Below are 27,440 nucleotides of genomic sequence, written 5' to 3' on the forward strand. Positions count from 1 at the left end.
TGCCAAGTGTGGGGTGCCCTACAGACGGCGGGGAAGCGCGCCTCTCCTTGCGAGGAGGAGGGGGAGGCGGATAGTCGTCCCGTCGTTCCACTGCTCGTGGGCGGCCATCTTGGTCATGCTCGATGGTGAGGCGTGTGCGGCTGCGGCTGGCGGTCGGCTCTTTGTCTCGTTTGTCGCGGACGCCGCGTGTTGGCGTCTGGGAGGTTGCTCCCTGATCTCGGCGAAGGGGTAGGTCCTCAACCCGCTGGCCAGGTCCTTCTGCACGGCAGCTGGCTTCTTGTTGCGCGGCAGCCGCATCAATGAGCTACTGAATGTGCGGCATCATGCAGCGGTGCTCGTCGCCCTCGAGGTGGTCCAGCTCATCCGCTGCCGCTTGGGCAGCTCGTATGTTCTCCATGGGAGTGGCATAGACAGGGCGGTCTACCCCAAATATGCTGGCGACGGTAGCGCCGCGCTGCCGGACCGTGCCGATGCGTTGGGGCCCACCAGTAGCCAGCGTGCCGCCAACAACGTGGTAGATCTCACGATGATAGGCCTCTGAGAGGCGTCTCATGTTGGCCAGCTTCTTGGCGCTTTCGACGAGCGAGACGCGGTGGGATTCTAGCGTCTCGGCGTCGGCATCTTCTGCAACGGGTGCAAACAGATCTCATAGCGCCACCTAGAGTGGGTCTTGGGCGCCCCCACCAGAGGCTACGTCGTGGTTGATGATGAGCACCTCTGTGATGGTGCTGCCACCGCTGTCGGCACGAGGGAGCGGGTCGTCCATGATTACCTCATTGGTGGGGAAGGCGTCAAGCGATGCTATGTCGGAGTCGACAAGCATCGGGTCGGTGGAGCCAATCGACTCCAGGTTTGGGCCTGCTCGTTGGCGATGTCGAGCTTGCCAAGGAGGTTGACAAGGCAGCTCTCGGAGCTGGCTGCTCCTGCGTCGGGCGCGGGATTGTCGGGGAGGCGGATCTCGCCGATGAGGTCAGCAAGGCAGCTCACCGTCCAGGCGAGCTAAGCGCCATGCAGCGTGTCGGAGCAAGCGCCATCAGGCGTGTCGGGCTGGCTGCGCTCGCTAGGGAGGAGCAATGTTCCCGTCCAAAACAGATCTCTCGATGACGGTGCACCTAGCCCCACGGTGGGCGCCAAATGTCGGGGGTGTCGTGTGACATATGCCAAAGGATGACTTATCATGGAGGGGTCTAATAATACGTCGCCAGTGCCAGGAAACGGCAATATGCGGAAACATGCCCGTCGGCAAATCTTACCCAGTTTCGGGGCTCTCCTAGGAGATAACACCCATACTCCTACTCTGCGGGGTCTCCGCATGATCAGTCAAGCAACAATGGTGGCTTCAAGCTTGCTCCTTTGAGCTGTTTCTCTAAAGGGAGGAGAAGAACAAGGCTAGCCCTAACTTCCTCTCTCTATACATGGGCGTGGGTGGTCTGAGGTCTCAATGAGGCTGAAACCATTGCATGGATGCCCTGGGGGGTTTATATAGGCCTACCCCCCAGGGGTACAATGGTAATCTAGCCGGATGTAGGACCCGGCCGTCAGTGTCTGTTGGTGCCGGCTTCTCCACCGGACGCTGGGGCCCGTCGGCTGGTGGGCCCTGTTGGTTGTCTCGTACTTAGCCGACAGGCTGTGCCCGCCACTGGCGGGTCCTATCTGCTACTTAGTACTATGGCAATGCCGCTGATGATGTGTGCTTTGTCGGGGAAGGCATGGCTACAGTACTGCCGCCTGGCTGGCGATCACTGTAGCCACTCCTCATCTATTCTAATTAATGGTGCATGGTGTCGGAGTAATTGGACACGGATACCCCGAAGACGGCAAGACAATATTTCAAGACATCAGGGCTAGCAAAGCCCCTCAGTCCGACTGCCCAGCCGCTCCTGCCGGCTCCCCGTCCGACCGCTTCACCCGGCCGGCTGCCGACTGCAGCCCGACCCGACACCGACAAGACCCCGACGAGACGGCCATTCCGCGGACAGGACAACTGTACCACGACGACATCATGAACAGTGTCACTTGTCCCTAGGCACTATTTATGAAGTGACCCAGAAGACAAGCATGACACCCACACCATGCCCCCATGCCCACTTCTCCATGCCACTACATAGCTTAGGAAGTAAGCTAGCCATGCCTATATAAAGGCACACATCCATCCATCCAGGGGACGGACTCCCATGGACACTCACGCGCACACACAAGCAAGCTAGCTAGCAAGAGAGCTAGCTAGCCAGCCACACACTCACGCATGCATCCCTTCATGCGGCCACCAGGCACCCTGGCTCCCATGCCATACACACATATACGAGGCCAGATGCCTATGGCACTGACCTCAGATACAGCTCCAGGAGTAACTCTGGACTAGATATATCAGATACACTCAGACATGCAGCAGTAGGAGTATTATCTCTCTGGAGAGCTTTGAAGCTTGGTAAACCACCGTGTGCTACTCGCATACCTGCTCCCGGGCCTATCAGCAGCAGTCTTACCCTCACACTAGGCCCTTGTGGCATCTGTCGACTCGCAAGCCCCCCGTGAGAATACCACGACAGTTGGCGCCCACCATGGTGTGGTACTACTACTATGCTACGATGTTGCTGCTGGTTTCGCAGTCTGAGCGGAACAACTTCCGTCATCACCGCGGCGTCGCCGTCGTCTCTCCGGTAGCGCTCGGGGGCCCAACGTCAACACGCCCTTAGAGCAGCCGCGAGGGGCGGCGCGCCCTCGCCATCAGCCTCTTCGTCTTAATCATCGCAGCGTCACGCCGCTTCTCCAATAGCAGTTGGGGGCTCAACATCGACATGCCCCCGGAATGGCCGTGAGGGGCGGCGTGACCTCGCCATCGGCCTTGCCTTCTTCACCACCACCGCAACGCCGATCGTCCTTCCGCGCGCGGTACGGCCTTGTTTCGGTCAGCCGTGGCCATCCACGCACCGCTCGCGTTTGCTCCCCTTCATGCTACGCCTTGCTCTGGCCGGAACGCGCATTAGCTTCTCCACATGCAATCTTTGCGAGCTAGCTAGATGAAAGTCAAAGTATGGTCAAACCATAGCCATACACGGGTCAGACCATCCCATGTATTGCCCATGCACATCCCGGATACGCGACAGACATCAGCCAGATAATGGCCATTCACTCGCCAATGGTCCCGTGCGCGGCCACGTCCAGCTTCCTCGTTGGCGCGTCCACCCAGCTCCTGGCCTCTCGCTCGGCCAGCGACCTCCGCTGGCATCCTCCGCGCCCGCAGCCGCACCTCCATGCTCTAGTCTCCTAGTCCTCCGCGCGTCCCAGCCGCTGCCTGCTGGGTCGCCACGGCCTACGTCCGTCCTCCCGCGTGCTGCTCCACCTCGCCTCGGTTTCGTCCCGTGCTGTGGCCACCGTGCGTCTCCAACCCCGCGCTCCTCCTCCCAGCAACCGGCGTGACGCCGCCAACTGCCTCTGTAGCTCTCGGCCAGCTCGCCCCAGCGAGCCCAGCCTGGTCCCTGGCGGCTTCACCCTCGCCGGCTCCCCGGCACCCCGGCGACTCAGTCGGCTCCTCCACCCGGCGCCTCCTCCCCTTTCTCCCGGCCCCGGACAGGCTGGCTTCCACATGCCCTGGCCGGCTTCCGCCACCCAGCCGCGGCTCTTTCCGTCAACAAGGCTACCTCGCCGGTGCGCCGGCTCCTACCGCTTGCCGTCTCCGCCCCAAGCCGGACGGCCGGTTCCTCCGTTAGCCGGCTTCGCAACCCACCCGGCTGGCCCGACCGGCTGTCGGCTTCCCGCGCCTCCCGCGTCCCGCGGCGGCCTACTCCGCCTCCGCCCCGTGTCGCCTTGGCGGGCCCTCGCCTCGCGCTGCCCTGGGCGGCTCGCTGCTCCAGGTGGCATCAACGCGCGTGGCCGGCTCCCCGCCCCTGCCGGCGTCCGCGTCCCCGGGCTCGGCCGTCACCGCCCGTGGCCGCGTGCCCCACGCCGCCATCGGCCTCCGCGCTGACTGATACGCCCCAGCCGCCTGCTGCGGCCGGGTACACAAAGAGATGGGGCCGGCTACCCACCCGGCCAAAAGGGTCGACTACTCGCGTGGCCGAGCCGACTGCTGAAAAAAAAGTGAAGGGTCCGGCTGCCCACATGGAGTCGGACAGAAAGAAGAGAAAAGAAAAGTGGCCGGCTCCCGCCACCCGGCTGGCCGCATCGTGCCGGTTTCCCGAACAGGCCGGGTCCACATGCTCGGCTTTGCAAAGAAAAGAGAGAGAGATGTCGGGTGCTGAAAAAAAAGAAAAAAGAGATCGGCTGGGACAAAGAGAAGAAAAGGCAAACCCGTCCGGATGACCCGTCCGTCTGCTTCGCCACTTGGACGATCAGTCGTGACCCGTGCTGCCAGCTGTGCCAAGCCGGATGGACTGCCTCCTGCTCCGACGACACACCCAGCGGGTGCGCTAACGCGCCCCCGCGAAGAAAGAAAAGACAAAGTAGGTGCCGGGAGATCCGGCCCGACTGCTCAGCAGTCGGCCCGAATCTCGGGGCTACACCCAGCGGGTGCGCTGACGCGCCCCCGTGAGAAAGAAGACAAAGTAGTTGCCGGGAGATCCGGCCCGATTGCTCAGCAGTCGGCCCGAATCTCGGGGGCTACACCCAGCGGGTGCGCTGACGCGCCCCTGCGAGAAAGAAGACAAAGTAGTTGCCGGGAGATCCGGCCCGACTGCTCAGCAGTCGGCCCGAATCTCGGGGGCTACACCCAGCGGGTGCGCTAAGGCGCCCCCGCGAGAAAAACACAAAGTAGTTGCCGGGAGATCCAGCCCGACTGCTCAGTAGTTGGCCCGAATCTCGGAGGCTACACCCAGCGGGTGCGCTGACGCGCCCCCGCAAAGAAGAAGACAAAGTAGTTGCCGGATGATCCGGCTCGACTGCTCAACAGTCGGCCCGAATCTCGGGGGCTATACCCAGCGGGTGCGTAGGCGCGCCCCCGCGAAGATTGCAGACAAGAGAAGAGTTTTGTCCGACTGCCAGCAGCCGGCAGAAGAGAAAAAGAAGAAAAAGGGCCTTGCAAGATGCCTCGCCGCCTAGCCGGTCGAGCCTGACCGGCCGGGACCCCCCCTTCGAGCACCCGGGGGCTCGAAGGCTACACCCAGCGGGTGCGCCGGCGCACTCCGCGAGTGCCGAGCCACGCCGGCTGTCTTCGGCAAACTCCGCCTCGGCTACACGAAAATCAATCTGAGCTCCTCACCCGCATATTTTTTCACCACGCGAGCATGGATAACCCCGAGCGATGCTCGGAGGGCTATCTCCGCATTTCATTACAGTCGCATAACTGTTCGCCCCGGTGCCAGCCAAAGTTGGCCCGGGGGCTGGCCGTTTGACCTGAGACGTTAGTTCCCGCAAACGGCTTAGTAGCGCGCGCGGTACCAAAGGCCCACTCTTAGTCACGGACCGCAGAGCGGCTGTCCGGCTAGCAAGAGTGAACGCTGGAGGCCACCCACGTGAAAAACGTCCGGGAAGAAAAAAACGGTTCGGGCGACCCGACCGTTTCCTTTATGAGTATTTGCTCGGTTAAATCTGCTCCCAGCCTCTGAGTACTATACACTCCGCTTCACGGCCCACTCTCAGCCGCAGACCGCAGAGCGGCTCTCCGGCGAGCGAGAGCACAAGCCAAAAAGCGGAGGGAACATGAAAAAGATTAAGGGGGCTCGGACGAAACCGAGTCAGCACCCTCCGCATAAAACTTGCGATGCTAAAAGCAAACATTTGATATATCTGCATGGACTAACTTTGTCTTTTTTCATGATCATTTCCACGAACACTCGCCAAAAAATCTCCGCCCAACTTTGCCAAGTTGCCCGGAGGCTTGGGGGCTACTGTCGGAGTAATTGGACACGGCTACCCCGAAGACGGCAAGACAATATTTCAAGACATCGGGGCTAGAAAAGCCCCTCAGTCTGACTGCCCGGCCGCTCCTATCGGCTCCCCGTCCGACTGCTCCACCCGGTCGGCTGCCGACTGCAGCCCAACCCGACACCGACAAGACCCCGACGAGACGGCCATACCGCGGACAAGACAATTGTACCACGACGCCATCATGAATAGTGTCACTTGTCCCTGGGCACTATTCATGAAGTGACCCAAAAGACAAGCATGACACCCACACCATGCCCCCATGCCCACTTATCCATGCCACTACATAGCTTAGGAAGTAAGCTAGCCATGCCTATATAAAGGCACACATCCATCCATCTAGGGGATGGACTCCCATGGACACTCACAATCACACACAAGCAAGATAGCTAGCAAGAGAGCTAGCTAGCCAGCCACACACTCACGCATGCATCCATTCATGCGGCCACCAGGCACCCTGGCTCCCATGCCACACACACATATACGAGGCCAGATGCCTATGGCACTGACCTCAGATACAGCTCCAGGAGCAACTCTGTATTAGATATATCAGATACACTCAGACATGCAGCAGTAGGAGTATTATCTCTCCGGAGAGCTTCGAAGCTGGGTAAACCACCGCGTGCTACTCGCATACCCTCTCCCGGGCCTATTAGCAGCAGTCTTACCCTCACACTAAGCCCTTGTGGCATCTGTCGACTCGCAAGCCCCCCGTGATAATACCACGACACACGGACTTTGAGGGAAGGAGAGGGCCGCCTGCTGGGAGTCGGCCTCCCCTCGTGCCGACTGGTCTGGGCTCGCCGCCTTCTGGCTTCTCAATGACAAATAGGGCCTACCGTCTGGTGGGCCGTACCGACAGCCTGTAGTGGGGGCATGGTCTTCTCTACCATGGGTGATGTCATGGGCTGCGGGGCAACAGTGCTGCACCGGGTGCGGGACATCCGCCTAGTACACCGCACTATAGCGACGCTCTGCCCGGGATTCGGGGGTGGCAGGCTGCACTGTAGCCACGCCCAGTCTCATCGTCATAATGTGGTGCAAACTTCAAGGGGGCGGAGGGAGGCCGTCTCCTAGAAGCAGACCTCTCTAGAGGCCGCCTGGTAGGAGACGGCACACCTCAAGACGGTCTTCGTGGAACTGCCGCCCTCTAGCAGTCAGCCGCTCGGACCAGCTAGCCTTGAGAATGCGGCCCTTCGTCTTCGAGGCTTGAGGGGCGCAACCAGCCCTGATGTCCTGAATCGCCATGGGGAGCATATGAGGCTACCCATTGTCATTTACTCCAACAAGTGGCATCCCCTCTTTCTTATAACGACCATCGATATTTTACTCGAAGCTATATTTTCATTCGTCACATACTATGTGTTTTGCTTGGAGTGTCTTGTATGATATGAGTCTTTGCTTGTTTTATTTTCTGCTTTAAGTCTTGATCCATTGCTGGACACACCTATTTGAAAGAGCCAAAATTATGTAATGACTTATTATAATTGCTCTCTTTGCTTCACTTAAAACTTTTATGAGCTATGGACTTGCTCTAGTGCTTCACTTATATCTTTTTGAGCACGGTGTGCTTTAGTAATTTTCAAGAAATTCTCTCTTGCTTCACTTAAATTAATTTGAGATAAAGAAATATTATGCTCATGATCTTCACTTATATTTGTTTGAGCTTGTCAAAAGGAACACATGAAATTAGTCCCAAAGTGATAGGTATCCAAGAACGATAAACTAAAAACTTTCATGAAGATCGTTGGACAAAATAAACTTGATTCTTAGTAATAGTTTTGAGATATGATGATGTGATATGTGAGTCATCTTGATGAGTAATTATGCTTTAGTAAGAATATTGGTGTTAAGGTTTGTGATTCCCTATGCAAGCACGAAAGTCAATAGTCATGCAATGAAATTATATGCTACTTGTGGTGCATTATTCGGTGTTAGTTATGATTAATGCTCGCTTATGAGATTATCCATTTCTTGGTTGGTCGCTTCTCAATCTTTTGCTAGCCTTCATTTTGAACTAAGTATGATCACTACTTGTGCATCCAAAAACCTTTAAACTCGTTTTGCCACATGAGTTCACTATATCTACCTATATGCGGTATTCTTTTGCCGTTCTAAGCAAATTTGCATGTACCATCTCTAATTTTCAAAAATAAACTTCTCTTTTGTGTGTTCGTTTCGCTCGCGGAGCAGTGAGGGGTGGCTAATATTTTCCATGCTAGATGTATTATTCTCAAGATAAGTGTTTATTCACTTGTCATTGCACGAGAGTAAGGCAAAGGTATTAGGGAAGCCCAGTCCCGAAGTGAAAAAATGAATTTACTTTATGTTGTCAAATAATAAATTCCTTGGAAAGTGTTGGTATGGAAGGCACTCGTGGATACGGTTAGCCATGGAAAGTCAAAGTATGGTGGAAAATGGAATAAACTTTATTTTCTATTTGGGAACCGCCTATGATATATCTAGCATGGAAAGTGGTGGGAACTCTAAGTCGTTTTTGTTGGTGGGATGGATACACCTCCCAAAAAGTTTTTATCTCTAAGTTTTTCGCTTTGAGCTCTGGCACCTCTACAAATCCCTACTTCCCTCTGTGAAGAGCCTTTCTTTTACTTTATGCAATTTTTATTTTGAATTAGAGTCTCCATCTTCTCTTATAAAAGCACCAACTAGGAGGCAATATGATCATACTTGAGTATTGGGTGTATCTAATATGCGAGTGTGTTTCATGAATGGATCAACGGTTGAGCATGATGGGCTAGGGATAGCTTATTTTAGAGTTGATATTTTGAAAGACATGGTTTCTTGTTGATATGCTTGAGTATTTAAATTATCATGTCAAAACTAGACTATTGCTTTGAACAATATAAAAGTCCAAATGTCCATGCTATAAAGAAAAGAAATATTATATGACATGTTAGGCAGCATTCCACATCAAAAATTCTGTTTTTATCACTTCCCTACTCGAGGACGAGTAGGAGTTAAGCTTGGGGATGCTGATACGTCTCCAAAGTATCTATAATTTTTTATTGTTCCATGCTATTATATTATCAATCTTGGATGTTTTGTAATCATTTTATAGTCATTTTATATCATTTTTTGGTACTAACCTATTGACATCGTGCCAAGTGCCAGTTGCTGTTTTTTCCATGTTTTTCTACATTGCAGAAAATCAATATCAAACGGAGTCCAAATGCCACGAAACTTTACGGAGAATTTTTATGGGCCAAAAGGAACACAACGGGCCCTGGCTACTCCTGGGGGGTGCCCCAAGGGGAGCACAACCCACTAGGGCGTGCCAGGAGGCCCAGGGGTGCCCTGGTGGGTTGTGCCCACCTCGGGTGCCCCCCGGTCCTCCTCTTTGCTCTATAAATACCCCAATATTCCCAAAACTCTAGGGGAGTCGACGAAATATTGATCCAGCCGCCGCAAAGTCTAGAACCACCAGATCCAATCTAGACACCATCTCGGATGGGGTTCACCACCTCCATTGGTGCCTCTCCGATGATGCGTGAGTAGTTCTTTGTAGAGCTTCGGGTCCGTAGTTAGTAGCTAGATGGCTTCCTCCCTCTCTCTTGATTCTCAATACAGTGGTCTCCTAGAGATCCATATGATGTAACTCTTTTTGTGATGTGTTTGTTGGGATCGATGAATTTTGAGTTTATGATCAGATCTATATATCCATGAAACTATTTGAGTTTCTTTTATCTCTTTTATGCATGATTGCTTATATCCTCGTATTTCTTCTCTGAAATTTGGGTTTTGTTTGGCAAAATTGATCTATTTATCTTGCAATGGGAAGAGGTGCTTTGTAGTGGGTTCGATCTTACGGTGCTTGATCCCAGTGACAGAAGGGAAACCGACACGTATGTATTGTTGCTACTAAGAATAAAATGATGGGGTCTATCTCTACATAGATAGATCTTGTCTACATCATGTCATCGCTCTTATTGCATTACTCCGTTTCTCCATGCTGGATAGCGGTCGATGTGTAGAGTAATAGTAGTAGATGCAGGCAGGAGTCGGTCTACTAATCTTGGACGTGATGCCTATGTAATGATCATTGCCTGGATATCGTCATGAGTATTTGAAGTTCTATCAATTGCCCAACAGTAATTTGTTCACCCACCGTTTGCTATTTTTCTCGAGAGAAGCCACTAGTGAAACCTATGGCCCCCGGGTCTCTTTCTCATATTATTTGCCTTTGCGATCTAATTTTATTTGCTTTTATTTTCATATCTATTAATACAAAAACCACAAAATATTTTGTTGCACTTTATTTTATTTGCAATCTATTTATTCAATCTATTACAACTTTCTCCTGTCACGCACCAATTTCTGGCACCATTACCCGAATGGGATTGACAACCCCTTTAACACGTCGGGTTGCGAGGATTTGTTATCTGTGTGCAGGGGCTATTTACGTTGTGTTGCTTGGTTCTCCTACTGGTTCGATAACCTTGGTTTCATATCTGAGGGAAATACCTACCGCCACTGTACTGCATCATCCCTTCCTCTTTGGGGAAATACCGATGTAGCTCAATAGTGATCCAGGAGTAGATCACTAGAGAGCGGTCAAAATTATCCTTAGAGGACTAAGGAAATATTTCTCGGTTATGGAGGTGATAAAGAGTTCATCATAAAGAGTTATGCCGATGCAAGCTTTAGCACTGATCTGGATGACTCGAAGTCTCAATCTGGATACATATTAAAAGTGGGAGCAATTAGCTAGAGTAGCTCCATGCAGAGCACTATAGACAGAGAAATTTGCAAAATGCATACGGATCTGAATGTCGCAGACCCATTGACTAAACTTCTCTCACAAGCAAAACATGATCACACCTTAGTACTCTTTGGATATTAATCACATGGCGATGTGAACTAGATTATTGACTCTAGTAAAAGTTAGGTACTCGGCCATCACAATCTGGTTTGTACTTACATCAAAATTTCGCGATGACGGTTGACACACAAACATCTTAATCTCCATTACAAACTAACTTTGAAGAAAAATCAACTTTTTAAACTTCCAATCCTAATTACTATAGGTTTACCCAGATATTACAGGGTTTAATTTTTTTATTAATTTTTCTGGGTATCCATTGGGTTACCCCTGGGTATAATTTCATACCCATACCCTACCCATGAATTTTACGGGTATGGATACCCATTACCCATGGGTATGAATTGGTAGAAGTCTCACCCATGCCCACTGTTTTTGGGTAGGTTACCTGCGGGTACCCATACCCATGGGCAAAACTGCCATCCCTACTCTTTATGGAGGTAATACCCTACTTCCTGTTTGATTGATCTTGATGATATGAGTATTACAAGAGTTGATATACCACGAGATTGTAGAGGCTAACCCTAGAAGCTAGCCTATGATTATGATTGTTGTTATCCTACGGACTAAACCCTCCAATTTATATAGACACTGGAGGGGGCTAGGGTTACATAGAGTCGGTTACAGAGACGGAAATCTACATATTCGAATTGCCAAGCTTGCCTTCCATGCAAAGGAGAGTCCCACCCAAACACGGGACGAAGTCTTCAATCTTGTATCTTCATAGTCCAACAGTCTGGCGTAAGTATATAGTCCGGCTGTCCGAGGACCCCCTAATCCAGAACTCCCTCCGGAATGGCCCCAAGATGTCCAACCCATAGACCACAGATGGCCGTGTGAGCGGGATCGTCTGGAGGCCCTGCGCGGGCTGATGGATCTGCTTGGCGTGGAACTGGCAGGCTTCACAAGAGCGCACCATCTCGGTAGCGGTGTTGAGCACGGTGGGCCAGTAGAAGCCGCTGCGGAACACCTTGCCCACGAGGGTGCGGCACGATGAGTGATGCCCGCAGTCCCCACCATGGATGTGCTCCAGCAGCTCGAGCCCTTGTTCCCTGGAGATGCACCACAAGGAAACGTCATTGGGCCTCCTACGATATAACTCACCATCATTGATACAGTACGCAGTGGCCTGACGTGCCACGCGCTCAGTGTCCTCTTCCTTCTCTGGCAAGGTCCCTTGAAGCAAGTACGCCTTGAACTCTTCTGTCCAGCACCCCTCCTGAGGCTCGAGCACAAGCAGCAAGCGGGCTCCTGAGGGGTGACCGCAGGTGGAGCGCCCGTCTCGGGTGCTTGTGGCAAGTCCTCTTGAGGTGGTGCTGGAGTTGCGACGAGCGGGACCGCAGATGGCTTGAAGAGCCGCTCCTCAAACACCCCTGGCTCCTGAGGGAGCCTGCGAGAGGCTCTTTTGGCGATGTTGTCTGCTTCCTTGTTCGTCCCGCACGGCACATGCTGCAGCTCCACGCCCATGAACCGCTTCTCCATTTTGCGCACCTCTTCTAGGTACGCCTCCATGTGCTTGTCCTTAGGCGTGTACTCCTTGTTGGAGAAATTGACGAGAAGCTGAAAGTCGCCCTCGATGGTGAGGCGCTTTACCCCCAGCGCGGCCGCGGCCCTGAGCCCGGAGAGCAAGCCTTCGAATTCTACGATGTTATTGGAGACCTTCTCGCCCCGCTGAAACAGAGTTGTACTGCATACCAAAGCTTGTCCTTGGTGGGCTAGATGAGGATGGCCCCTGCCACTGCGCCTTGTCGAGCAAACGCCCCGTCGAAGTACATGATCCATCCATCCGGCTCATCATCTCCTGGCAAGAGGGAGCAGTCCTTGCTTACTCCATGGTTTGGAGCGTCGGTCCACTCGGCCACAAAGTGAGCGAGGGGCTGCGCCGTTGATGACCCTGGTGGTGCTGAACTCGAGATCAAATACTTGAAGCTCAATGTTCCATTCAGCAACTTGCCCGGCTGCGTTTGGGCTCCGGAGCACCCTCTCTAGTGGGTACGCTGAGACAAATTTGATGGGGTGGCCTTGAAAGTAGTGGTGCAGCTTCCTGGAGGTGACTAGAAGTGCGAGCAAGAGCTTCTATGGCATGGGGTAGCATGCCCGGCCTCCCTCAGTACTGTGCTGACAAAGTAGACGAGGTGCTCGACGAGGGGGGAGGCATCAGCAGAATCTTGTTCTTCATGAGGGCACATGTCCCTTTTGGCCTCATGAGCCCGTGCTCCGGAGCCTCGATAGCCACGGGGTCAATCGTGGCCTCAGGAGGAATGTCGACCGCTTCACCGGCCGAGACTTCAGATGCCTCCCCCGGGGTGTGCTGCACTTCACTTGCTGGTTGTGCATCCTGCTGCGGCTTCTTGACTGGGCGCTTCTTCCTTAGCGCCACCAGGGCGCCGCTTGTTGTGTGTGGGGTTGCTTCCAGATAGAGCACCAAGGGCTCGAGAGCGCGCGGTGCCACCATCACGGGCGAACTGGTCAGATATCTCTTGAGGTCCTCGAAGGCTGCGTCTGCCTCGGGGGTCCACTCGAATGGCTCCTTCCTTTTCATCTGCTTGAAGAAAGGGAGGGCGCGCTCCCCCAGCTTGGAAATGAAGCGCCCAAGTGAGGTTACACAGCCGGCCAACTTCTGCATCTCCTTCAGGGTCTGTGGACGGTTCATATCTTCTACGCCTTGACCTTCTCTGGGTTAGCCTCGATCCCTCTGTGCGATACCAAGAAGCCTAACAGCTTGCCGGAGGGGACCCCAAACACACACTTCTCGGGGTTAAGCCGAAGATCCAGCATGCACAGGCCGGCGAATGTCTCCTCCAGATCTTCTATCAGAGTCCTGGCCTCCCAAGACTTCACCACTATATCATCGACGTAGGCCTCTGCGTTTCTCCCAAGCTGCGAACCCAAGGCGATGTGCATCAACCGCTGGAAGGTTGCTCCGGCATTGCGCAGCCCAAAGGGCATGCAGGTGTAGCAGTACACCCCACATGGGGTGAGGAATGACGTCTTCTCCATATCCTCCACGACCATCTTGATCTGGTGGTAGCTGGAGAAGGCGTCCAGGAAGCACAACAGGTCGCACTCGGCAGTGGAGTTGACGAGCTGGTCGATGCGAGGGAGCCGGATGGGATCTTGAGGGCAGGGATTGTTGAGGTTGGTGAAGTCGACAGACATGCGCTCCTTCCCTCCTTTCTTGGGGATGATGACGGGGTTCGCCAGCCACTCTGGGTACCGCACCTCTCTGATGACCCCCACGGCCTGTAGCTTAGATGTTTCTTGGACGATGAAGGCCTGCTTATTGGTGGACTACCGGCGAGCCTTCTGCTTCACCGGCCGCACATTTGGGCATACTCTCAGATGGTGCTGGATTATCCCCCTTGGGACCCCGGCCAGGTGTTTGGCTTCCCACGTGAATACATCCTTGTTGGCTCGCAAAAAGATGATCAATGCCTGCTCTTGGTCCTGAGGGAGGCCAGCCCCTATGGTGAAGGTGGCGTTGGCTGTCCCATCCTCGCAGACCGGTACTTGCTTCATCTCGGCTTGGTCCTGGGAGAACAACTGCTTCTTCTTTGCAGGCGCTGCTTTTGGGGCCTTCTGATCCTCCTTCTTGCCGAGTATCACGGTCACAACTGTCTTGAAGGCGAGCTTGAGGGCCTGCAACGCGCCTTTGGTGTCCCCCGCCATCGTGAGGACACGTTGCTTCCCGGCATCTTCATGAGGTTGTACGCGGGGTGGGTCGTAGCCATAAACTGCGCCAAGCTGGGTATCCCTGAATAGCATTGTACAGTAGGTCGATCTTGGCGATGTCGATGTCAACGAGCTCGGTGCGGTAGTTGTCGCGGGTCCCAAAGGTGACAGGGAGGAGGATCTGCCCTAGGGGCTTAGTGGAGCCGTCTCCGACACCGGAGAAAGGCTTGGAGGGGCGGAGCCGGCTGGGTGATACGTGGAGCAGGCCGAACACCTCTAGGGAGAGCATGTTGAGGCTGGCTCCACCGTCGATGAGGGTCTTGGTGATCGCCATGTGGCAGATGGTGGGGGTGCAGAGCATCAGGAGCGCGCCTGCTCCCGTCGTGGCCACAGGGTGATCCTCGTGGCCAACGGCGAGGTTAGCTTGGGGCGCCGCCCAGCCCGGGGGAGCCCCCGACCCCACCTCCATGTTGCCTGCCCGTCGGTAGAACTTCTTGACGTGGCGGTTGGAGGGTGGTGCCTGCGAGCCGCCCAGGAGAGCTGCAACGACCGGGGGCGCTGGCACCGTGTAGTGGGCGAGGAAGAGGTCGCGCAGCTCCTCCCAGGAGGCCGCAGAAGACGCTGGTAGGTTGAACAACCAGGCACGTGGCGCGCCTACGAGGGCCATGGGGAACCAGTTGGCCTTCACATTGTCGTCTCCGCCAGCTGCCCAAACTGCCTCCTAGTATGACTGAAGGAAGGGGGCTGGATCTGCCGCGCTATCGTAGCTCGGCGGCATCTCTGGTCAGAACTTGGGCGGCCACTGCACCTGCCACAGGGTGGGCGCGAAGCAGCGCAGCCCCAGCGCTTCTCTGGGAACGCGCGTCGATGAAGCCGACAGAGGAGCGCCCGCCATATGGGTCAGTGGCACGATCTGGAGGTCGAGGAAGAGGATCCCAACACACCCCTACCTGGCGCGCCAAATGTCAGATTTCGGGATCCGACAACCCTTGAGAGGTTCGAACTATGGGGTGCGTGCAGAGATCTCAACCTGCCTAGCATGCCTACTTGCGATCCTCCCTAGTCTAGCGCGTTGAGCTCATAGAGACACAAAGACGCAGATATTTATACTGGTTCGGGCCACTGTTGTGGTGTAATACCCTAATCCAGTGTGGTGTGGTGGATTGCCTCGAGGGGCTATGGATGAACTAGTACAAGGATGAACAAGCCTCAGGAGCTGAGGTGTTCTTGAGCTGGTGTGGTGCTCGGGTCGGAATGGATCTACTCCCTATGGTGGTGGCTAAGTTCTATGTATAGTGGCCTTGGTCCTCTTCCCAAATATGAGCGGGAAGGGATTCCACAATGGCAGGATTTGAAAGGGGACAATTAGTACAGTCTATCCTGACAAAAGTAGTCTTCGCCTGCGAAAAGCCTCTGGTCGTGTGCTACGTCTTGAGCTTGCGTTGGTTTTGCTTGAAGAGGAAAGGGTGATGCAGCAATAATAGCGTAAGTATTTTCCTCAGTTTTTGAGAACCAAGGTATCAATCTAGTAGGAGGCTCCTCAAAAGTCCCACACACCTACAAAAACAAACAAAGAACTCGCAACCAATGCAATAAAGGGGTTGTCAATCCCTTCACGGCCACTTGCAAAAGTGAGATCTGATAGAGATAGTATGATAAGATAAATATATTTTTGGATTTTATAATATAGATGCAAAAAGTAAAGATGCAAATAAAAGTATATTGAAAGCTTATATGATAAAAGATAGACCCGGGGGCCATAGGTTTCACTAGTGTGCTTCTCTCAAGATAGCATAAGTATTACGGTGGGTGAACAAATTACTGTCGAGCAGTTGATCGAAAAGCGAATAATTATGAGATTATCTAGGCATGATCATGTATATAGGCATCACGTCCGTGACAAGTAGACCGACTCCTGCCTGCATCTACTACTATTACTCCACACATCGACCTCTATCCAGCATGCATCTAGAGTATTAAGTTCATAAGAACAGAGTAATGCATTAAGAAAGATGATACGATATATGTAGAGGGATAAACTCATGCAATATGATATAAACCCCATCTTTTTATCCTCGATGGCAACAATACAATACGTGCCTTGCAAGCCTTTCTGTCACTAGGTAAGGACACCGCAAGATTGAACCCAAAGCTAAGCACTTCTCCCATGGCAAGAAAGATCAATCTAGTAGGCCAAACCAAACTAATAATTCGAAGAGACTTGCAAAGATAACTCAATCATACATAAAAGAATTCAGAGAAGATTCAAATATTTCTCATAGATAAACTTGATCATAAACCCACAATTCATCGGATCTCGACAAACACACCGCAAAAATAGTTTACATTGAATAGATCTCCACAAGAGAGGGGGAGAGCATTTTATTGAGATCCAAAAAAAGAGGAGAAGCCATCTAGCTAATAACTATGGACCCGAAGGTGTGTGGTAAACTACTCACAACTCATTGGAGGGGCTATGGTGTTGATGTAGAATCCCTCCGTGGTCGATTCCCCCTCCAGCGGAGCGCCGACAAAGGCTCCAAGATGGGATCTCACGGATACAGAAGGTTACGGTGGTGGAAATTGTTTTTCGTTGGCTCCTTGGATGTTTTCGGGGTACGTGGGTATATATAGGAGGAAGAAGTACGTCGGTGGCCGCTCGTGGGGCCGAGGAGACAGGGGGCGCGCCCAGGAGGGGTGGGCGTGCCTTCCTATCTCCTCGCCGCCTCGTTTTCTTCTTGACTTGCACTCCAAGTTCTCCGGATCACGTTCGTTCCAAAAATCACGCTCCCGAAGGTTTCATTCCGTTTGGACTCCGTTTGATATTCCTTTTCTTCGAAATACTAAAATAGGCAAAAAACAACAATACAGGCTGGGCCTCCGGTTAGTAGGTTAGTCCCAAAAATTATATAAATGTGTAAAATAGAGCCCATAAACATCCAAAAGGGGTAATATAATAGCATGGAACAATCAAAAATTATAAATACGTTGGAGATATATCAAGCATCCCCAAGCTTAATTCCTGCTCGTCCTCGAGTAGGTAAATGATAAAAATAGAATTTTTGATGTGGAATGCTACCTAGCATAATTCTCAATGTAATTTTATTTATTGTGGCATGACTGTTCAGATCCAAATGATTCAAAATAAAAGTTCATATTGATAAAAGAAATAATAACACTTCAAGCATACTAATCAAAGCAATCATGTCTTCTCAAAATAACATGGCTAAAGAAAGTTCATCCCTACAAAATCATATAGTTAGGCTATGCTTCATTTTCGTCACACAAAGATGTTCTCAAATTCTACACCCCCGATGACAAGCCAAGCAATTGTTTCGTACTTAAATAATCTCAAACTTTTTCAACCTTCACGCAATACATGAACGTGAGCCATGGATATAGCACTATGGGTGGAATAGAATATGATGATGGGGATTGTGTGGAGAAGACAAAAAAAGGAGAAAGTCTCACATTGATGACGATAATCAACGGGCTATGGAGATGCCCATCAATTGATGTCAACATGAGGAGTAGGGATTGCCATGCAACGGATGCACTAGAGCTATAAATGAATGCTCAAGAAAAGAAAACTAGTGGGTGTGCATCCAACTCGCTTGCTCACGAAGACCTAGGGCATTTGAGGAGGCCCATCGTAGGAATATACAAGCCAAGTTCTACAATGAAAAATTCCCACTAGTATATGTAAAATGACAACCTATGAGACTCACTATATGAAAAACATGGTGCTACTTTGAAGCACAATATATGAGACTCACTACATGAAGAACAATGTGCTACTTTGAAGCACAAGTGTGGAAAAAGAGATAGTAACATTGCCCCTTTTATTTATTTATTTATTTATTTTCTTTTTCTTTTTTCTTCTTTTTTTTCCTTTTTTTCGTTTGGCCTTTTTTTGGCCTTTCTTTTTTTTGGGAAATGCTCTAATAATGATGATCATCACACTTTTATTGGTTACAACATAAGAATTACAACTCGAAACTAGAACAAGATATGACTCTATATGAATGCCTCCGGCGGTGTACCGGGATGGTGCAATGAATCAAGAGTGACATGTATGAAAAATTATGCATGGTGGCTTTGCCACAAATGCGATGTCAACCACATGATCATGCAATGGAAATATGACAAAAGTAATGTATGTCATGATGATGAACAGAACGGTGGAAAGTTGCATGGCAATATATCTCGGAATGGCTATGGAAATGCCATAATAGGTAGGTATGGTGGCTGTTTTGAGGAAGATATAAGGAGGTTTATGTGTGATAGAGCGTATCGTATCACAGGGTTTGGATGCACCGGCGAAGTTTGCACCAACTCTCAAGGTGAGAAAGGGCAATGCACGGCACCGAAGAGGGTAGCAATGGTGGAAAGGTAAAAGTGTGTATAATCCATGGACTCAACATTAGTCAAAAGAACTCATATACTTATTGCAAAAATTTAGAAGTCATCAAAAATCAAGCACTACACGCATGGTCCAAGAGGGATAGATTGGTAGGAAAAGACCATCGCTCGTCCCCGACCGCCACTCATAAGGATGCACAAGCCAGGTACACTTCATGTTTCAAATTTGTTACACAACTTTAACCATACGTGCATGCTACGGGACTTGCTAACTTCAACACAAGCATTCTTTAAATTCATAATCACCCAACTGGCATGACTTTAATATAACTACCTCCATATCTCAAAACAATTATCAAGTACCAAATTGATCATAGCATCCAATTCACTTCCTATGATAGTTTTTATTATACCCAACTTGGATGCCTACCGTTCTAGGACCAATTTTATAACCATAGCAAATACCATGCTGTTCTAAGATACTATAAAAATAATATAAGTGAAGCATGAGAGACTAGAAATTTCTACAAAATTAAGCCACCGTCGTGCTCTAAAAGATATAAGTGAAGCACTAGAGCAAAAACTATCAAGCTCAAAAGATATAAGTGAAGCACATAGTACATTCTAATAAATTCTAATCAAGTAGGCTTCTCGCAAAAGGTGTGTACAGCAAGGATGATTGTGGTAAACTAAAAAGCAAAGACTAATATAATACACGATGCTCCAAGCAAAACACATATCATGTGGCGAATAAAAATATAGCTCCAAGTAAAGTTACCAATGAACGAAGATGAAAGAGGGGATGCCTTCCCGGGGCATCCCCAAGCTTAGGCTTTTGGCTATTCTTGAATATCTTGGGGTGCCTTGGGCATCCCCAATCTTAGGCTTTTGCCACTCCTTATTCCATAGTCCATCAAAGCTTTACCCAAAACTTGAAAATTTCACAACACAAAACTCAACAGGAAATCTTATAAGCTCCGTTAGTGAAAGAAAACAAAACCACCACATAAGGTACTGTAATGAACTCATTCTTTATTTATTTTACTGTTAAACCTACTGTATTCCAAGTTCTCTATGGTTCATAACACTTAATACTAGCCATAGATGCATCAAAATAAGCAAACAACACACGAAAAACAGAATATGTCAAAAACAGAACAATCTGTATCAATCTGTAAGTAACACAAACTTATGGAACTCTAAAAATCCTACCAAAATAGGAAGTCCTGGAAAATTTGTCTATTGATCATCATAAAAAAGAATCAACGCAAAATCACGTTTCTGTGATTTAAAAAAACTAATTTCGTGCGTGCAAAGTTTCTGTTTTTCAGCAGAATCAAATCAACTATCATCATAGGTTATCCTATAGGTTCTACTTGGCACAAACACTAATTAAAACATAAAAACACATATAAACAGATGGTAGATGCAAAATTTATTACTAAACAGAAAAAACAAAAACACAAATAAAATTGGGTTGCCTCCCAACTAGCGCTATCGTTTAACACCCCTAGCTAGGCATAAAAGCGAAGATTGATCTAAGTAGTGCCGTCTTTGGCACTCAATTCATAAGTAGCTCGCATGATAGATTCATAAGGTAATTTGACTTTCTTTCTTGGAAAGTGCTCCATGCCTTTCTTTAATAGAAATTGGAATCTAATATTCCCTTCCTTCACAACAATAATCGCGCCAATCGTTCTAAGGAAAGGTCTACCAAGAATAATAGGGCAAGAAAGATTGCAATCTATATCAGGAATGATAAACTCTACGGGCACCAAGTTTCTATTTGCAACAATGAGAAAATCATTGATCCTTCCCATTGGCTTTTTAATGGTGGAATCCGCAAGGTGCAAATTTAAAGAGCAATCATCAAGATCATAGAAACCTAGAATATCACATTAAGTTTTCTTGATTCTCGAAACACTAGCACCCAAATAACACAAAGCAAAAAACTCATGATCTTTAATTCTAATCTTTATAGTAGGTTCCCACTCATCATTAAGTTTTCTAGGTATAGAAACTTCCAAATTAAGTTTTTCATCATAAGATTGCATCAAGGCATCAATGATATTTTTGGTAAAAGCTTTATTTTGACTATAAGCATGAGGAAAATTAACAACGGATTGGAACAAGGAAATACAACTTTCTAAAGAACAATTATCATAATCAAATTCCTTGAAATCCGAGATAGTGGGTTCAATACTATTTAAAGCCATGACCGCTCCAAGCCCACTTTTACAAAATTTAGCATCAAGATCTAAAAACTCCGAATTCTTGGGACGCCTTCTAACTAAAGTTGACTCATCTCCAGTCCCATTATTATCAAGATTCATATTGCAAAACAAAAATCTAATAGGAGACACATCAATAAATTTAAGATCTTCATAATTATTTTCATTGAAACTACAAGAACACGCCTTTACAAAGCAATCTTTCTTAGCAGGCAATCTAGCGGTTCTTTCCTTGCACTCATCAATGGAAATTCTCATGGATTAGAGAGACTCATTGATATCATGCTTAGAAGGGGTGATCTAAGTTTAAGAGAATCAACATCAAGCGAAAGTCTATCAATGTTCCTAGCCAAATCATAAACTTTGAGCAATTTTTCTTCAAGCAAAGCATTAAAATTCTTTTGAGAGATCATAAATTCTTTCACACTATTCTCAAAATCAGAGGGCATCTTATTAAAATTACCATAAGAATTATTGTAGGAATTTCCATAATTATTAGAGGAATTACTAGGGAACGGTCTAGAATTAAAGTTTCCTCTATAAGCATTGTTTCCAAAACTATTCCTACCAACAAAATTCACATCCATAGATTTATTATTATTCTCAATCAAAGTAGATAAAGGCATATCATTGGGATCAAGAGGAGTATTTCTAGTAGCAAACAACTTCATAAGTTCATCCATCTTTCCACTCAAAACATTGATTTCTTCTATAGCATATGCACTTTTTTACTAGAAGATCTTTCGGTGTGCCATTGAGAATAATTAGCCATAATATTATCAAGAAGTTTTGTCGCATCTCCTAACATGATTTCCATAAACGTGCCTCCCGCGGCCGAATCTAAAAGATTTCTAGAAGCAAAGTTCAAACCGGCATAAAATGTTTGTATGATCATCCATAAATTCAAACCATGAGTAGGGCAATTACGAATCATCAATTTCATTCTTTCCCAAGATTAGGCAACATGCTCGTGATCAAGTTGTTTAAAATTCATAATATCGTTCCTAAGAGTGATAATCTTAGCGGGAGGAAAATATTTAGAGATAAAAGCATCTTTGCACTTGTTCCAAGAATCAATACTATTTTTAGGCAAAGACGAAAACCAAACTTTAGCACGATCTCTAAGTGAAAACGGAAATAACTTCAATTTAACAATATCATTATCCGGATCTTTTTCTTTTGCATATCACACAAATCAACAAAGTTGTTTAGATCATAGCTGCATCTTCACTAGGAAGACCGGCAAATTGATCTTTCATAACAAGATTCAACAAAGCAGTATTGATTTCACAAGGCTCAACATCATTAAGAGGAGCAATCGGAGTACTAAGGAAATCATTATTATTGGTATTGGAGAAATCACACAATTTGGTATTATCTTGCGCCATGGTAACAAGTAATCCAACACACAAGCAAACAGAAAAAGGCAAGCGAAAAAGAGAGAGAGATTGGGAAAGAGAGGGCAAATAAAACAGCAAGGGTGAAGTGGGGGAGAGGAAAACGAGAGGCAAATGGCAAATAATATAAATGCGAGGGAGATGAGTTTGTGATGGGTACTTGGTATGTCTTGACTTGAGAGAAGACCTCCCCAGCAACGGCGCCAGAAATCGCACGTTGGCGGGAGGTCGAATCTCGACTTGACTTGGTGGAAGCCTCCCTGGGAACGGCGCCAGAACTCCTTCTTGCTACGTCTTGAGCTTGCGTTGGTTTTCCTTGAAGAGGAAAGAGTGATGTAGCAATAGTAGCGTAAGTATTTCTCTCAGTTTTTGAGAACCAAGGTATCAATCCAGTAGGAGACTCCTCAAAAGTCCCACACACCTACACAAACAAACAAAGAACTCGCAACCAACGCAATAAAGGGGTTGTCAATCCCTTCACGACCACTTGCGAAAGTGAGATCTGATAGAGATAGTATTATAAGATAAATATATATTTGTTATTTTATAATATAGATGCAAAAAGTAAAGATGCAAATAAAAGTAGATTGAAATCTTATATGATAAAAGATAGACCCGGGGCCATAGGTTTCACTAGTGGCTTCTCTCAAAATAGCATAAGTATTACGGTGGGTGAACAAATTACTGTCGAGAAATTGATAGAAAAGCGAATAATTATGAGATTATCTAGGCATGATCATGTATATAGGCATCACGTCCGTGACAAGTAGACCGACTCCTACCTGCATCTACTACTATTACTCCACACATCGACCGCTATCCAGCATGCATCTAGAGTATTAAGTTCATAAGAACAGAGTAATGCATTAAGAAAGATGACATGATGTAGAGGGATAAACTCATGCAATATGATATAAACCCCATCTTTTTATCCTCGATGGCAACAATACAATACGCGCCTTGCAACCCTTTCTGTCACTGGGTATGGACACTGCAAGATTGGACCCAAAGCTAAGCACTTCTCGCATGGCAAGAAAGATCAATCTAGTAGGCCAAACCAAACTAATAATTTGAAGAGACTTGCAAAGATAACTCAATCATACATAAGAGGATTCAGAGAAGATTCAAATATTTCTCATAGATAAAATTGATCATAAACCCACAATTCATCGAATCTCGACAAACACACCGCAAAAAGAAGATTACATCGAATAGATCTCCATGAGAGAGGGGGAGAACATTGTATTGAGATCCAAAAAGAGAGAAGAAGCCATCTAGCTAATAGCTATGGACCCGAAGGTCCGAAGTAAACTACTCACACTTCATCGGAGGGGCAATGGTGATGATGTAGAAGCCCTCCGTGGTGGACTTGGAGTTCATTCCGTTTGGAGAACTTGGAGTGCTTGTCAAGTTCCCGTAGGTTTCATTCCGTTTGGACTCCGTTTGATATTCCTTTTCTTTGAAATACTGAAATAGGCAAAAAAAATAGCAATACGGGCTGGGCCTCCGGTTAGTAGGTTAGTCCCAAAAATGATATAAATGTGTAAAATAGAGCCCATAAACATGAAAAAGGGGGGCTCGGTGACGTATAATAGCATGGAACAATGAAAAATTATAGATACGTTGGAGACGTATCATCGTGACGCTGCGGTGGGCTCGGTGATGACCTCCGTCCTGGCGTCCTGGTAGTCTTTGTCTTGTTGCACCAGAATGGAAACCTTTGGCTAATTCCTCGGGACTCCGCGCCTGAGGCTCGGCTCCCTTGCACCCAAGAGGAAACCTGCGCTCTACACCCGCCTGGCGCCCTCCTGGCCTTGGTCATCATGGCTCACGTCAGCTGAGCCTCATGAGGTAGCTGCATAGAACTCTCCGCCCCTCAGGAGCCCTCCTGAGGAGGCCACTCCTCCGGGGTCTTGGCGCCATCCACCTCATGAGGCTTGGCCCCTCGCGAGGGTCTTGTGGTGTTGATGCTGAAGCTCGGTCGTACCAGGCCGTCGACGGAGGCACGTGGTGGGCCGCAGGCAGGCAGGACTAGATACCCCCAAGTCCAGGATGCCGACAGTGGTCATCTAGAAATTTTGATCAGAGGAAGACTCAATGATATCTGCTCCAGTTTTGTCAATGTAGTCGTCATCACTGTCATCATTTGCATCATTGTCCGTGTCGGTGTTGTCCAAGATGATGTAGTCCTCCGAACGGATATCCACTTCAGTTTCTCGCCTATGGTTCTCCACGTTTAGTCCTACCTTCCTCTTCAATTCTTCATGCTTCTCCAGTAGTACGGCAATTTCTTCCTCATATCCATCGCGTGTTGACTTGATTTCTTGTTCTAGCTCGATATTCTTCTTCATCAGCTTCTTGATCTTCTTCATGTTGAAGCATAGTTGATTCTCTTGTCGGCGAATGTGATCACCCATCTCCTGAATGTAAGCTGCAATTGATCCATCCTTCTTGGTATGAATCATCTCCCATTCTTCATCTCGACTACCGCGTATTTGATATATGGTGTTTTCAAGCTCCTTGTGATACACCTCACATATGCGTCTAGAAGTGATGTGGGCTGCCATGCTCTTTCCCAAAGTCCAACTTGGTGCGTCCAGGTATAAATCAATACGCTCTGTTGTTGGTGCAAATGTCCTCCCAGGTACCTAGACTTTATTCTTCCAGCGCTCCTCTTCTGGTAAAGTTGCAGAGAAAGTCCAAGTGAAGCTTGGTAGTCTGACGTTCAAGTACTTAGTGACTTCCTTCAAGTGTCATCCGAAAGGGGTGTCGTCATCCGGCTGAGTGAACTTGTTCTTGGGGTCCACTATCTATAGAGTAGAAATAGAGGAGAATTAGAAATGAGCAAAGAATAGAAATACTATGGCTTATTCCTATGGTCGCGTCCTACAGTCAGCGTGTGTTTTGATACCATCTTGTAGCGACCACGATGCCAATGGACCGAAGTCTCTGTGCTGAAGTTTCATCCCTGGATCGGTAATGCTGACACACATAGTACTCGAGGAATTATAACAGAGTTCAATCACACACTTATTACATCGAGTCCTCATAAAGAGTATGATTACACAAAAATAATATTGCTTGTAGCGACCACGATCCTAATGGACCGAAGTCTCTGTGTTTCAGTGTCATCCCTGGATTGGTAATGCTGCACACACAGTACTCGAGGAATTATAACAGAGTTCAATCACACACTTATTACATCGAGTCCTCATAAAGAGTATGATTACACAAAAATATCATGGCTGAAGGCCATCTAAACTAAATAACTATGGAATCTTCGAGGGTAAATGAGTCCATCAACACCAACGGCATAGCTGAGTTCAAGACAACGACCTATCGCACCTTATTCGTTGTCTGAGTAGTCTGCAACATGAGATGTTGCAATCGTCTAGGTCAGCACATTGCATATGCTGGCAGAGTTACATTATAAAGCAATGAATGCAAGATCTATATCTACATGCAATATTTGGCTGGTGGAGGCTCTAAGTTTATAGTTTTGCATAAAGCTAGTTTTTCCCTACAACAAAGGAATAAATTTATTTAAACTACTCCCAAGTTGTTCCAATAATTGAGAAGGTTCCCCAACTCAAATCCCAATTAAACAAGTACCATCATTAAACCCAATTAAATTAATTAAAGGGGACACGTCTAACCATGATTAGTTTATATACTCTGCAGAGGTTGCACACTTTTCCCCACAAGACTCGACCGCATCCATGATCGAAAGATTGAGACATAGTCTTGCTGAAGCATTAACTCTCTACTCCGGGCAGACCGGTACACCTACTTTCCCTCTACATCTGCTAGTCCACCTCTTCGAGAGATGATACAACTTACTCAACTATGCCAGAGCCCATAATGGCTTGTGTATGCACACGGAAGTTTCTAGTCATGAAATATCATATGATCCCTTTGAGCCTAGGTGGCGAACCGAGGAAAAAATCACACAGAAACCCCTGGATTTCCCTTAATGGACAACACTAGGTTCCCCAGGTGCCCCAACCAATCCACACAGATGTGTATTAAAGTTGCCGCCTTAATGTTATCCAAAATTAATAACTCTCATAACTTCCATGTGAATCACAATCCAATCCCCGTCTACGAGCATGGCTAAGCAATAATAAAGCACAACGTATATTCCCAGGGTGATCAAAATTTATTAGGTTCCTATCTCAAGTACTACAACCAAACCACATGTTCCCAATCCTACTCATGCAAATATTTGAGGAGCAATACTAATGCATAGTAAAAACTAGGTATAGAAGAGTATGATCAAAGTGTAACTTGCCTTGCTGACGATCTGCAAACTCCATAGATTTGTAGTAACAAGCTTTGCACTCCGGGCAATCTAGCATAGACAAACAGTAGCATCCATAAGAAATCACTCAAACGAAACAACGAGAAAACGAGAAAAGATCCAAATCAAACCACGTAACAAATGAATATCTAAACTATATAGAAAATGAAACCTAACAGCATTATTATCATGTGGATTCGATCTTAATAGTAGGTACATGTGATTAGCTATGATTTGCAAAAAGAAACAACTCAAACGGAGAAACGAAACTCAAGATACGAACGGAACAAGATCATTTACTAATCTGAACTAAAGTCAAATTTTAAAGTGTCAAAATCATGTTCAAGTTGGTTAACTGGAAAGAAGAGATCGTTACGAAGATTCAGGCATTGGTTTCATCTAATTTGTACTAACGAGCAAAAAGTTACGCTAGTTATAAGATTAGGGGCTAAATCGCAAAAAAACATATTCGCGGATAGGTCCCTAGCCGTAAATAAAACTAAAACGAAAAATCTACCACACAAACGTTCGTTAACAGAATGAAACGAACAAAAACTTTTCGTTAAAACGGACGAATGAGCGAATTTTTACTAAATAAACTAAAATGAAAGCTAAACCGATCGAACCCTAAAAGCCGAAAAAACAGAATAAAACTGTCTGAACCGGGCGGTTCTTACAGGTTAAACGAAAAAGACCAACGGTGGCAAGATCGGATCGGGGGCAGCGACGGGCGGCGGTGCGACGGCTCCTACGGCGGCGCGGGCGGCGGTGCGGCG

Source organism: Triticum aestivum, chromosome 3B, assembly GCF_018294505.1.
Source record: "Triticum aestivum cultivar Chinese Spring chromosome 3B, IWGSC CS RefSeq v2.1, whole genome shotgun sequence".
Classification (NCBI taxonomy): Eukaryota; Viridiplantae; Streptophyta; class Magnoliopsida; order Poales; family Poaceae; genus Triticum; species Triticum aestivum.